Source organism: Rosa rugosa, chromosome 2 (assembly GCF_958449725.1).
Source record: "Rosa rugosa chromosome 2, drRosRugo1.1, whole genome shotgun sequence".
NCBI classification, from domain to species: domain Eukaryota; kingdom Viridiplantae; phylum Streptophyta; class Magnoliopsida; order Rosales; family Rosaceae; genus Rosa; species Rosa rugosa.
This window is the reverse complement of record NC_084821.1, coordinates 3,037,172-3,049,718: the sequence shown is the minus strand read 5'-3', so window position 1 is coordinate 3,049,718 and position 12,547 is coordinate 3,037,172.

Genomic DNA, 12,547 nt, shown 5'->3' with positions numbered 1-12,547 from the left:
ATGAGCCAAGTAGGATTGAAAGGCAATGTGCAATCTCAGACTGGGAATCTGCCTGTGTAGAACACCCAACTTCACCTAATTACTGGGAGTTATTCAGATCGAATCAGACAATGAGCCTTATATCATTGGAAAGCTACGGATGTCTATTTTCTGTAGAATTTTACGGATCTTGATTTCGATACTTCTGGAGAAAGTTATGATTATTTGAGTGAAGATAGGTCGGACAGGAAATCTGCTCGGGAATTTACAACCATTCATGGAGAACTCAAGTTCCATGGCACAAGATCGTCAATCCTAATGTTTCAAGGAAGTTAATTCAGATGAGGATTCAATGATGAACTTATTCCTACTTCTACAAGAGATATTTCAAGGTTTTCCCATTCCAAATGAAGAAATGAATCTATTCTCAAGTCTTACAAGGAAACATGAAGCCAAAGATGAGTAGAAATCTTCCCTATATAAGGGAGCACGAATTTACATGAAGAGGAGAGTCTCAGGAGCACAATGTAGACGCCTAAGAAGCAGAGACGACTCATCCATCTTTCCCTTTCTTTTCCCTTCCATTCTTTTTATGTTTTTCCTATGTTTTACTTAGTTATCTTTTGTTAAACCTTTTCTAGGGTTATGATGATGCCCTATCATGATTGTTTATGTACTTTGATGTTTCATTGATGGATTTATAGTTTCTTTATGATGAATGCTTAATCACTATTTGAATTGATGCTTTATGTTTAAGTTCTTTGATTGATCACCTTAGGGCTTTGCATATAGTAATTGGAAGACAAATTTGAAGCAGAGATGCAATATAATTTGATTAGCTTCTTGTGATTAAGTGTGGTAAATTACATTATTACTTGAGAAAGACTAATGGTTTGCTTGATTCCCTTATTTTCTAAAGCGTAATGAGTCTTGCATGTTATATTTATACCTGAGAAGGATAAACTGCATAGTTAGGATATAAGACTTTACCCGAGAGGGAGAGCATCATACACTTAAGGAAAACTATGGTCTAGAATACCTGAGAAGGACTTAGATACGGGAATTATCATCAAAAGAGACAAAAGAATATGTTAATTGCATTGAAACATAAATAGGACTGTTAGTGGTTGATTATGAAACCCTAAGTTTTATCATTATTTGTTTGTTTCTTTCTTTCTTTAATTTTCACATTATTTGTTTAGTCGAAAACTTTAAAACCATATCTTCTTTAGTTTGATTGTTTATGTGTTTTTGTGTTTGGATTAATTAGGTTAGGATTTAAATTGATTATCAATCCTCAGTTGGAACGACCTCGTACCTGCACACTATACTAACGACGATTCGTGCACTTGCGAGTTTTAATTAAAATTTCACAACAAATATTCAATATCCAGAAGACAATCTTTGAACTTTTTAAATACCAACATACCTATTCCATAAAGGGAAAGGTTCATAATGGAGTTGGACCAGAGTAGACAATAAAATCTGGGGCAGTTTCACATACACATTTATTAATGAAGGACACTCAAAATAGTAGAACCTTCTTTGTACTTCATTGGAAGTTCCTTCAAATACAAGCTGTTCAAATTTGGAAGAACAGTCTCTTGTTTCTCACTGTTTGCTCACTCGCTTCAATTACTCTTTCCAAGAAAGGGCAACTTTGCACATAAAGGTATTCCAATTGAAAAAGACATTGAGGCTAATCATGTTGACTTGTGAGTCATGACTTGTAGAAGAAGTTTATTTTGAAGGAGAAATAAACTTGTAGGAGAAGAAAACTTGTACTTGAAGGAGAAGCAAACTTGGAGAACAAGATGACTTGTGTTATACATGTAGTAGTGTAGGGCTTGTGTATATAACCCTATATACACCATTGAATGGATATCAGAAAGTTCAATCACAAATATTTCTTTCTTTCCATATCATAATTTGACTTTGTCACGCCCCGAATTTTGAATAAATAAATTCAAATCCGAGACGCGATAACTTAACAAGCACAAGAAAAACACATAGAAAACTATTTCATTTAAATTAAGCAACTACACAAATCGAACTCACAATGTCAATACCGACTCGTTCTTTAGAGTCACATATTACATTACAGATAGTTTACAAATTAAACTGAATGACAATTCAATAAGTAAACACACCCACTACAACTCACTACACAGCGGAAGACTTAAAACTAAGAGTACCCTCCGAAGTCCACGCTACCGAACGTACACCTCAGCTTCGACGACAAGTAATCGATATTCTAACCTGCACAATAAACCCTACACCATAGAATAGTGCACCGGGTTGAACAAAACAAACCCGGTAAGTTTTTTAAGCTCGTATGAGTAAACTCAAATAAAATGACTCACGTCACGCATGCTTATAATTTCTCAATTCGTGAGCTAATTAAAGCAACAACATTTAAGATCACAAACACAACCAAACATACAATCACACTAGGTAACAATTAGTAATCCCTGCATCTAAAGTTTAGTTCAGGAGATCACCAAAGTCACCCAATTCAAATTATAGTAATCCCTGCGTCGAATTTTAGTTCAGGAAATTACAATTAAAGAAAACAATAGAATTCATAGAAATCCCAATCTCACGTAAACACAAACGAAAAACCCCAAAAACCTTCCCTGAACAACGACAGACTCAAGCTCAACTGAATCGTAACCTGTCACCTCTGCCGAGGTTCAACCTTACGACCAAACTTCAGACTCTTTGGTCCTCAGAATAGAAATCCAGGTTACCACTGTAACCTTCAAACTTCAGACCCTTCGGTCTTCAGAATAGAAATCCAGGTTACCACTGTAACCTTCAAACTTCAAACCTTCGGTCCTTAGAATAGAAATCCAGGTTACCACTGTAACCTTCAAACTTCAGACCCTTCGGTCCTCAGAATAGAAATCCAGGTTACCACTGTAACCTTCAAACTTCAGACATTTAAAGAAATCCCACACGACTCACAAATGTCACATCATAACTCCAAATCACTCTTTCAACAATATAAGTCATCAAAATTCCACATATCACAATGCCACACCATCCAGATATATATTCCACGTAAATATATATATACGTAGTCATTCACGCAGGAATGACCACAAATACCAACTATAGTTTTATAAATTATACTTCTCGAAAATCATTTTATATCAAAACATTGTTTTAACTTACCCATGAACCGTTGTCGATCAAGTTCATATATTTAAAAACAAATAATTTATTTTGATAAATATGATTTTGCATGCTAACAATTAAATCTACTAAATTAAACATAACTAATTTATCAACCGAAACACCGTGAGATTTACTCACCTCCAAATCCTGCTGCGTCTTCACACAAAACCAAGACAAGCACAAAATCATCCATACTCCGCTCACACAATTCCGTCAATCACCTAACCACATCAAGGTCACACTCAATACAACACAAAGCACACAATTCACAAAACACAATTATACGACGATCCAACAGTGGGATCCTCATCCAAGACCATCCAACGTCTTCGGAACACTTCTACGATCAATAAATCAAAACTACAAGTCGATCGAACGGCCGAATCCTCACGGATCGAAAACCGAAACGAATCGAAAACCCTAAAACCCTAACATGCTCATACGATCTCCAAAAATTACAAACTATATATCGAAATGCTCGTATCGACGAGTAGATAGAAATCAGGAACAGAAACTGTCCCTGAGGTGGCCGGAAAACACCACCACAGTGGCGGCACCGCCACTGGCCCAAAGTCGGAATTTGGCAAAACTTCCAACACCAAAGTTCTTCATCTCAACTCCAATTGAAACTTTCATAACTAACACAAAGCTTGAATCAAAGCCATTTGGCCGGAATTTACCTCGCAAGTTTTGAAAACCGATGAACCCTAAATTCCCAATCTTCCAAATTCGAGCTCCACAGGTTGAATCGTTGCAAGCCGCTTGGAGGGAAGCATCTACGTCCTCTGGGCTTCAAAAGCCCCCAAGGATCACCGGCTATGGTGGCCGGAAACGTGATCTCCGATCTGGGCGATTTGCAGTTCGGGTGCCAAACTTCCCGGAGTTGCTGCGTCGTGCACAGGTCTACCCACACAGTGAAACTTCACATGGTGCTAGATGGGAGTGAGGCGAAGAAATAGGGACAAAAATCACGGCCTATGGTGGCCGGACGGTGGAGAACGAAGCCACCGAAGTTGGCTGGGCGGAACTGAGGTCGGGAGAGAGGAGAGAGAAAAAGTTTCCCATTTCGGAAACTTCTGATTTTTCTGATTTTTTTTCTTATTTAACCAAAATGGAAACTTTTTCCAATGACCATAACTTCTTCATACGAACTCCGATTTTTGCGTTCCACATGTCCACAAACTCGTATCGACGCGCTCTACAACTTTCGTGAAGGAAGTTCTCATAGAATCTAAACGTATAAAAAGTCAAACTTCGTAACCCCCTAAAACGTGCACTTCGAATAATTATTCGTCCGAAAATAATTCAACTCCACCCTCGAACCACGAAATCGTACAAACGAACACTTTATTAATCCCAGGAAACATTTAGGAATTAATAACAAATTTCTGAGGTTTTACATTCTACGCATCAGAGCAAAGATTTGAAAGAACTTTGTCTCTTTGTTTTTTCTCATTGTTCTTTCCTCTTATTCAGTGGTTAGATTCTTGTTCCATCCTCAAAATCAGAGGATTGGATTCTTTCTCATGAGGCATTCTTTGTTTTTTGCAGTCAACTTGTTTTTTCGAAAGCCTCTGATTTTGATTAGTCGATCATCTACTCTTGACCAATCAAATTGATCTGCAACTATTGCAAGAACTTTGGACACACCATTGCAACATTTTACAAATTGGTTGGCTACCCACCTGGCTACTTTAACAATTCGAAATCTGATGGTGAGATCTCTGCGTTGGTTGTTCACAGAAATCAGGGTAAGGTTGGTGTTGCTTTACAAATTTTTGACTTTATTGGTGAAGATACTTGGATAATTGATTCAAGTGCCTCAGATCATATGACTTATGATAAATCTCATTTTTCCCATTTCTTGTCCCCACCTGTGTCTAGTGTTATAAATGTTAATGGTGAGTCTTTCCCTGTAATGGGAATAGGTAGAATTCGAGTCACTCCTGCTTTAGAACTTCATAATGTTTCATATGTGCCAACTTTATCTCATCACTTAATATCCATACCACAATTAAATTCTCATCTAAGTGCTCAGTAACATTCTTCTCTCTGTATGTCATTTTTCATGATATTCTCACTAGGGAAATAATTGGTTGTGGATATTTGAGGAGGAAACTGTTCCATCTTGATTGCATGTATGGTGGAGAGAAGCCAACAAAGACACCCTGAGCTGCTTTGACAACCAGTTCTGGTCAAATTAGTGAGGTATGGTTGTGGCATCGTCGTCTTGGGCATCATTCTTTTAGCAATATGAAAAAAACCGTGCCTTCTTTGTTTATTGGGATAAATGAGTCTACTTTACGTTGTGAAACATGTGTTCTTGCCAAGAGTGATCATGCTAGCTATCTTTCCAGTGTGTGTGTAACCACTGCAAGTGGCCTAGTGGTTCTTGCCTAGTTGGGTGTGCTCCCGAACCTAGGTTCGAACCCCGAAGCTGTCAAAGTGGTCAGGCATTGTGCTGCAATGCACAGTTGGAACATTTCACATGCGCCGAAGGGGTTTATCTTGGGCCTAGGAAGCCTTTGGGTTCCCCTTGACAAAGTCAAAAAATCTTTCAAGTGTTTCCAATAAAAGTGCTATCCCATTTGAGCTTATTCATTCTGATGTATGGGGACCTTCCAAAAAATCCACCCCCACTGACATGCGTTACTTTGCACTATTCATTGATAATTGCACTAGACTTTCTTGGGTAGTGTTGCTCATAACTAAGGATGCATTTTTCCCTGTTTTTCAAGCTTTTAAAAGTCTCATTCAAACCCAATATAATGGTCATATTAAAGTTCTTCGTCCTGATTTTTTTTTGGGGGGGGGGGAGAGGGAAGTATATGAGTCATGAGTTTCAGGATTATTTTCAGTCACATGGTATTATTCATCAAACTACTTTAATTAAGAATTACAACAACTAGTTTTCCGTGAGTCAAATTCACAACCTCCCTCTTACTAATATGAGACTTATGCCACCGGACCAAATACAATAGCATTGAACTACACTCGTTGATTTTGTCCGGAACCCCTAAGAAAGATACTGTAATATTATGTTTTTTTATTTCTCTCTTTTGGTGAATATGAAAAACAATTTGTCATTACTAAATGAGTAATGTTTTTCTTTTCTTTTCTTTTTTATGGGTAAAATCACTACAACAGAAAATGTCATCGGCGACAACCCAAAGTTGTCGTAAAAAGTCTAAATTTCTCGCTGAATTAAAAATGCGACGATTTTGGGTTGTCGCAACCAGTTGTCGCCTTATGTGTTTTACTGATTGTCAAAAGCGACGAAATTACACGGTTGTCGCTTTTTCAATATGCGACGCATTTGGTTCCTCACATATAACAAATTGTGACACACACAAGTGTGTTACTAAAAACTATATGCGAGACTTTATATTTGTTGCTATTTTTAATATACGAGACTTCGTTTACGTCGCATATTATTGTATTGAAATGATTTCAAGTTAAAGCCAGAGCATCCCGAATCTCCTTTAACGAAAGAAATAGAAGCTCGAGAAGGAATAGCAAAACCTAGTTCACTCGCTGAGTCTCTTTGCATCCATGGCTGAATGGTTACAGATTCCAACATAAGTTCTAAAAGCTATAAGCATAGACAGCCTACTTAAGACACACCATAACTCATTGAAAAAATATTGACATTCCTCACGAGCCTATAACCTAGGAAACAAAATTAAAATAAAGAAACACACTTACCCGTATTTCGAATGACGAATCAACTACTAATTAACCTCGCCTAAGTATGCAGTATATGATGTATCGTAAACAAATTACTTTAAATAAAAATTAAATTCAGAAATTTTCTACTACAGATAATTTCCCAGAAAACTAAGAGCTACCTAGTCTTGTATATAGTTGTGTTAAATTTGCTTTGGTATCCCAAACATGAATTACAGGCTTCCAGACTGATTACACGTTCACTAACCAAAAATAGGTATAACAATAAGAAAATGATTTCAAATATATTATCCCAGGATTTGCAAATATAAAAAAATTGGAATAATTAATTGTGGATCCAAAATCAAAAGGTAAGTAATAAGTTCTAACATTCCTTCAAAAATTTAATTACTGCATAGGCATGCTTCTTCTTTTCAGGGCAACATAGGTGCTACAACGGTTAGGTCATATGATCAAGATTCCATGAGGGTGAGCTAACTTCCAAACCCGAGATATTTGAAATCACACTTTCAAAAGTTTATTTTCATTCATCTATTCTCAATATATTTCAGAGGTATGTAAACGGGATCCGGCTCCTCTAAAGTGAGGAGGGTGTGAATTTATTTCAATTTCAGAAAATCTTGACTCTCAATCTAATCTAAGAGTCTTGTCAATTGACATATCACACTTCCACCAATTTTTTATTTTTTGTTTAAATCCAATCCTTCTCATCGAGAGTTAGAAAGGTTTCTCGCTGAAACTAATATTTTTGTCTGCACACTACAATGATTCAGATTAGTTTGTCAAGTTTTGGGAATATGGGCTCTCGATGACCATCATCATCATAACAAACAGTATCTTCCATCTACTTGGATTATGCTTCATGTCGATTAAAATTAAATTAATTCAGGTTATGGATTTTTAGGGTTTAAGAAACAGTGTTAGCGTTAAGAAATGCCCTTGTAGTGTCTTAAGCTTTCACATCTGTATATTAAGGTAAAGTGGATTAGATCTTCCTTATCCAGCAACATCTTCTACAAGTTACAATGAACTTACTGGGCTCCTCCATTAGGGTTTCATGTACTATGTGAGAATAAAGTTATGCATCAGCCGATACGACTAAAGGGTTTGAATAAAGTGTTGTCAAGCACACCCAGAATAGTGGCTGACGATTGTATATATATTGATGAGTAACTTACAAGTACAATTGTATTAGGAGTGAGACTCTACATATAGGAAAGATAAGACTAGTAAACAGAACCTATCTACTTGTACGTCTAGGATAAGAGAGGATAATTACAATGGTGAATATTAGGTAACAGAAGATAAGCCATGCAACAGAAGATAAGCCATGCAGCTTGATCAATTGATGATTGGTTTATCATTCCCCCGCAAGCTGAGTGGTCTAGGAAGAACGGGAAGCTTGGAGACAAGAAAATGAAATTTGGATGATGACAGACCTTTTGTAAAGATGTCCACTACCTGATCGGTAGTAGAAACAAACAAGACTTGAAGTTCCTTATTGACAACTTTTTCCCGAACATAATGGTAATCGACCTCAACATGCTTTGTGCGAGCATGAAAGACAGGATTCGAAGCTATAGCAATTGCGGAGAGATTATCACACCAAATAGTAGGACACTGGAGGAATAGACTAAGATCACAGAACATGGAACGAAGCCAAGAAATCTCAGCTGCAGTAAATGCTAGTTGACGATACTCCGCTTCGGCACTCGAACGAGAAACAGTTTTATGAGTCTTTGAACTCCATGAAATCAAATTTGGACCCAAATAAACACAATAACCACCTGTAGATTGGCGATTATCGGGATCACCTGCATAATCCGCATCAGAGTAGGCACTGATGAATAGGGAACCAGGTTGATATTTTAAACCATGATGAATGGAGTACTTCAAATAACGAAGAATGCGCTTCACAGCCGCCCAATGAACAATGGTTGGGCAATGCATGAACTTACAAACTTGATTCACCAAGTAAGAAATGTCAGGGCGAGTTAAAGTAAGATACTGGAGAGCACCCACAACACTTCGATATTCACTAGGATCAGAGAGCTTTTCACCATCATAAAGGCTCAGTTTTTGTCCAGAAGAAGCTGGAGTTGTACAAGGTTTGACTTCATGCATATTTGTGCGACGAAGCAAATCAACAATGTATTTCTTTTGGGTCAAATATAGAACAGGTCCATCATATGAAGCTTCAACACCAAGAAAATAGTGAATAGAACCAAGATCCTTCATAGAGAACATCTTCCCCAAATCAGTACTAAGATTGAACAAGTGAGTTGTGCTATTACCTGTGATGAGGATATCGTCCACGTAAATTAAGAGAATGAGGAAGACACCAGCATTACTATAAGTGAACATAGAATAGTCAGAACGGGATTCTTGAAAACCCAAGCTCTCTAAGTAATCCGCAAAGCATTGGAACCAAGCCCGTGGAGCTTGTTTGAGATCATAAAGTGACCGTCGGAGTTTGCAGACGTGATATGGAAACTGAGGATCAGTGAAGCCTACCGGTTGCCGCATATAAACCTCATCACGGAGATGACCATGAAGAAAGGCATTGTGCACATCCAATTGACGGACATGCCAACGATTACTGACAGCCAAAGCAAGAATCAATCGGATGGTGGAATGTTTAACCACTGGGGAAAAGGTCTCAGAGAAATCAATGCCCTCTTGCTGGTGAAAGCCGTTGGCTACAAGTCTCGCCTTATATCGTTCAATGGAACCATCTGCTTTCTTTTTGATCTTGAAGATCCACTTGTTGGGAAGGACATTCATGGAAGGACTGGGGGGAACAAGTTCCCATGTTTTGTTCTGTTGTAAGGCTCCGAATTCCTCTTGCATCGCAGTGCGCCAGGAGGCATGTGTAACTGCTTTCCGAAAGGATGTAGGCTCTGTCAAGTCATTAGTTAAGGAAGAGTGGAGAGCATATTTGGGATTGGGCTTCTTAATGCCATCCTGTAGCCGAGTAACCATGGAATGGGAAGGAGGAGCAGCTTGTGTGGCATGGGAGTTCTCGGTAGGGTCCAAAAGTTGTAATGATTCTGAATGTGATGGCATAGGTGTACTAGGGAGTGACGCAATAGAGGTAGTGTTTGATAAGGAGACTGGGCTAGGTGACGTGACTATTAAGGAAGAGTTAGATGGTGGGGGTTGACGAGAGGAAGGAAGAGGCGGTGATATACTTGAAGGAGGAGACAAAGATGATGTAATCAAAGGTGGAGATAATTGTGGGTTTGGTGATGGACGTGGACTAGATGAAGGAACAGACGAAGGTGGGAGACTGGAAGTAGGAGACGAAGATGGTGGAATTAAAATAGGAGATAATTGTGGGATTTGTGATGGACCTTGATTTGAGGAAGGGAGTAGTGTAGTTGAAGTAGGAGTAGTTAACGGAAAGAAAATAGGAAGAGAATATTCAGTACCTTGTGATGAAGAGGCGCTGGTGGAAGAAGTAATAACAGTCTCTGCAAAGGGAAAACAATCTTCATCGAAAAGCACATGTTTGGATAGATAAACACGTCCCGTATGTAAATCCAGACAACGATATCCTAAATGATTCAAAGAATAACCCAGAAAAACACATCGTTTGGAACGAAATTGTAATTTAGAATTATTATAAGGGCGAAGGTATGGAAAACATGCACAACCAAAAACACGTAAGAACGCATATTGTGGAGCTCGATTAAACAGTTTTTGATACGGGGAGAGATGATCAAGAATTTTGGTTGGAAGACGATTAATAATATAAACTGCAGCATTAAAGGCTTCAACCCAATAGCATGTAGGCATTTTAGAGTGAGCCAAGAGGGTAAGGCCAGTGTCAACAATGTGACGATGCTTGCGTTCTGCAAGTCCATTCTGTTCAGGATGTTTTGGGCATGAAAAGCGATGATGAATACCATTGGAAAGTAAATAGTTACGAAAATTATGAGAAGTATATTCACCACCTTCATCAGATTGGAACATTTTAATTTTCCTTGAAAATAAATTTTCAACAGATGTACGAAATGTGATAAAGAGAGAAAGAACATCACTTTTAGCTTTCATAGGGAAAATCCATGAATATCGAGAATAGTCATCGACAAAGAGTACATAATACTTGAAACCTTGAACTGAAAAGGTAGAACATGACCAAACATCCGAATGAATAAGATCCAAAGGATAATTTGATACAGAGTCTGACAATTGAAAGGGTAACTTCGTACTTTTTCCTAAAGGACAGGACTGACAAAATGACATGGACAACGTGCCAGACAAGGGCACAGTTTTATTTTCTAAAACTCTAGATAAAATTTTGGGTGATGCATGACCAAGGCGAAAATGCCAAATCTGGGATGTCACTCGTGCACCAACAAAAGCAAAATGTCCTCCGGGATCAAGACCATGTTGTTGATGAAAGCGCAGTGGGTACAGACCATTATTACTTCGTCCTCTAAAGAGCGTCCTCCCCGAAGTGAGGTCCTTCACAAGAAAATGAGTGGGATAGATTAGAAGATAACAATTATTATCATTTGTGAATTTATAAATGGAGAGGAGATTAGTAGAAGCAGAAGGACAATATAAGATATCGTTTAAGGCAAAGGAATGAGAGGCAGTGTTGAGAGTAGAGGAACCAATATGAGAAATAGATAAACCTGTGGTGGTACCTATACCATTAATATGATCAGAACCCTGATATTCCTTAGAATTCTGCAAGTTGCTCAAATTGGAGGTGATATGAGCGTTGGCACCACTGTCTAGAAGCCAAGTAGATGAGGATGGAGAAGATGTAGAAGCTGCCATAGCACTAAGCTTCTTTGTTGGAACACGTCCTTCAAATGAGAGGTTCAGACGATTGTAACAGTCAAGAGCAGAGTGACCCATACGATTACAAATTTGACATGTAGGACGACCGTGAGGAGAGGCATTTGTTGAAGAGGGATGAGATCCCAAAATAGATGAGCCACCAGGGAATCCACGAGGAGAGCCAGAGAAGGAATGAGACCCACGAGGATTAGAGACACCACGACCAAACAGAGATGGAGAGGGACGGGTGCCAACATGGGACATAGAGAACCGACCACGACCACGACCGCGGGTAGAGATCTGAGTAGCATGGAAAGCAGTGGTCATGGAGCTGACATCAAGGGCAGCTTGCTGTTGATCTTGGAGTCTGCGCTCAGCAGAAAGTAAGAGGGCCTCAAGAGAGTCATATGTGATGGGGGTATCCCTAGCCTGAGCAGAACTAACAGTAGTCTCGTACAGTGGACCAACATTATTCATAATTATTGAGACCAAATCATTATCATTCATTGGACTGTGGAGGAAGTGGTGGACAAAGCAGTTGACATGGTGGAGCTAGGTGGAAACGGTGGAGGATTGAGTGGAGGAAGTGACCCCAGCAGAGGGAGAGGGGTCAGTGGAGGAAGTGGTGGACAAAGCAGTTGACATGGTGGAGGTGGAAACGGTGGAGGATTGAGTGGAGGAAGTGACCCCAGCAGAGGCGGAAGAGAGTATGGGAGTAGTAGTCATGAGAAGGGTTGGGGGGAGGGAAAAAAAAATTTGATCGTTTAGGCTCTTGATACTGTAAAGGGTTTGAATAAAGTGTTGTCAAGCACACCCAGAATAGTGGCTGACGATTGTATATATATTGATGAGTAACTTACAAGTACAATTGTATTAGGAGTGAGACTCTACATATAGGAAAGATAAG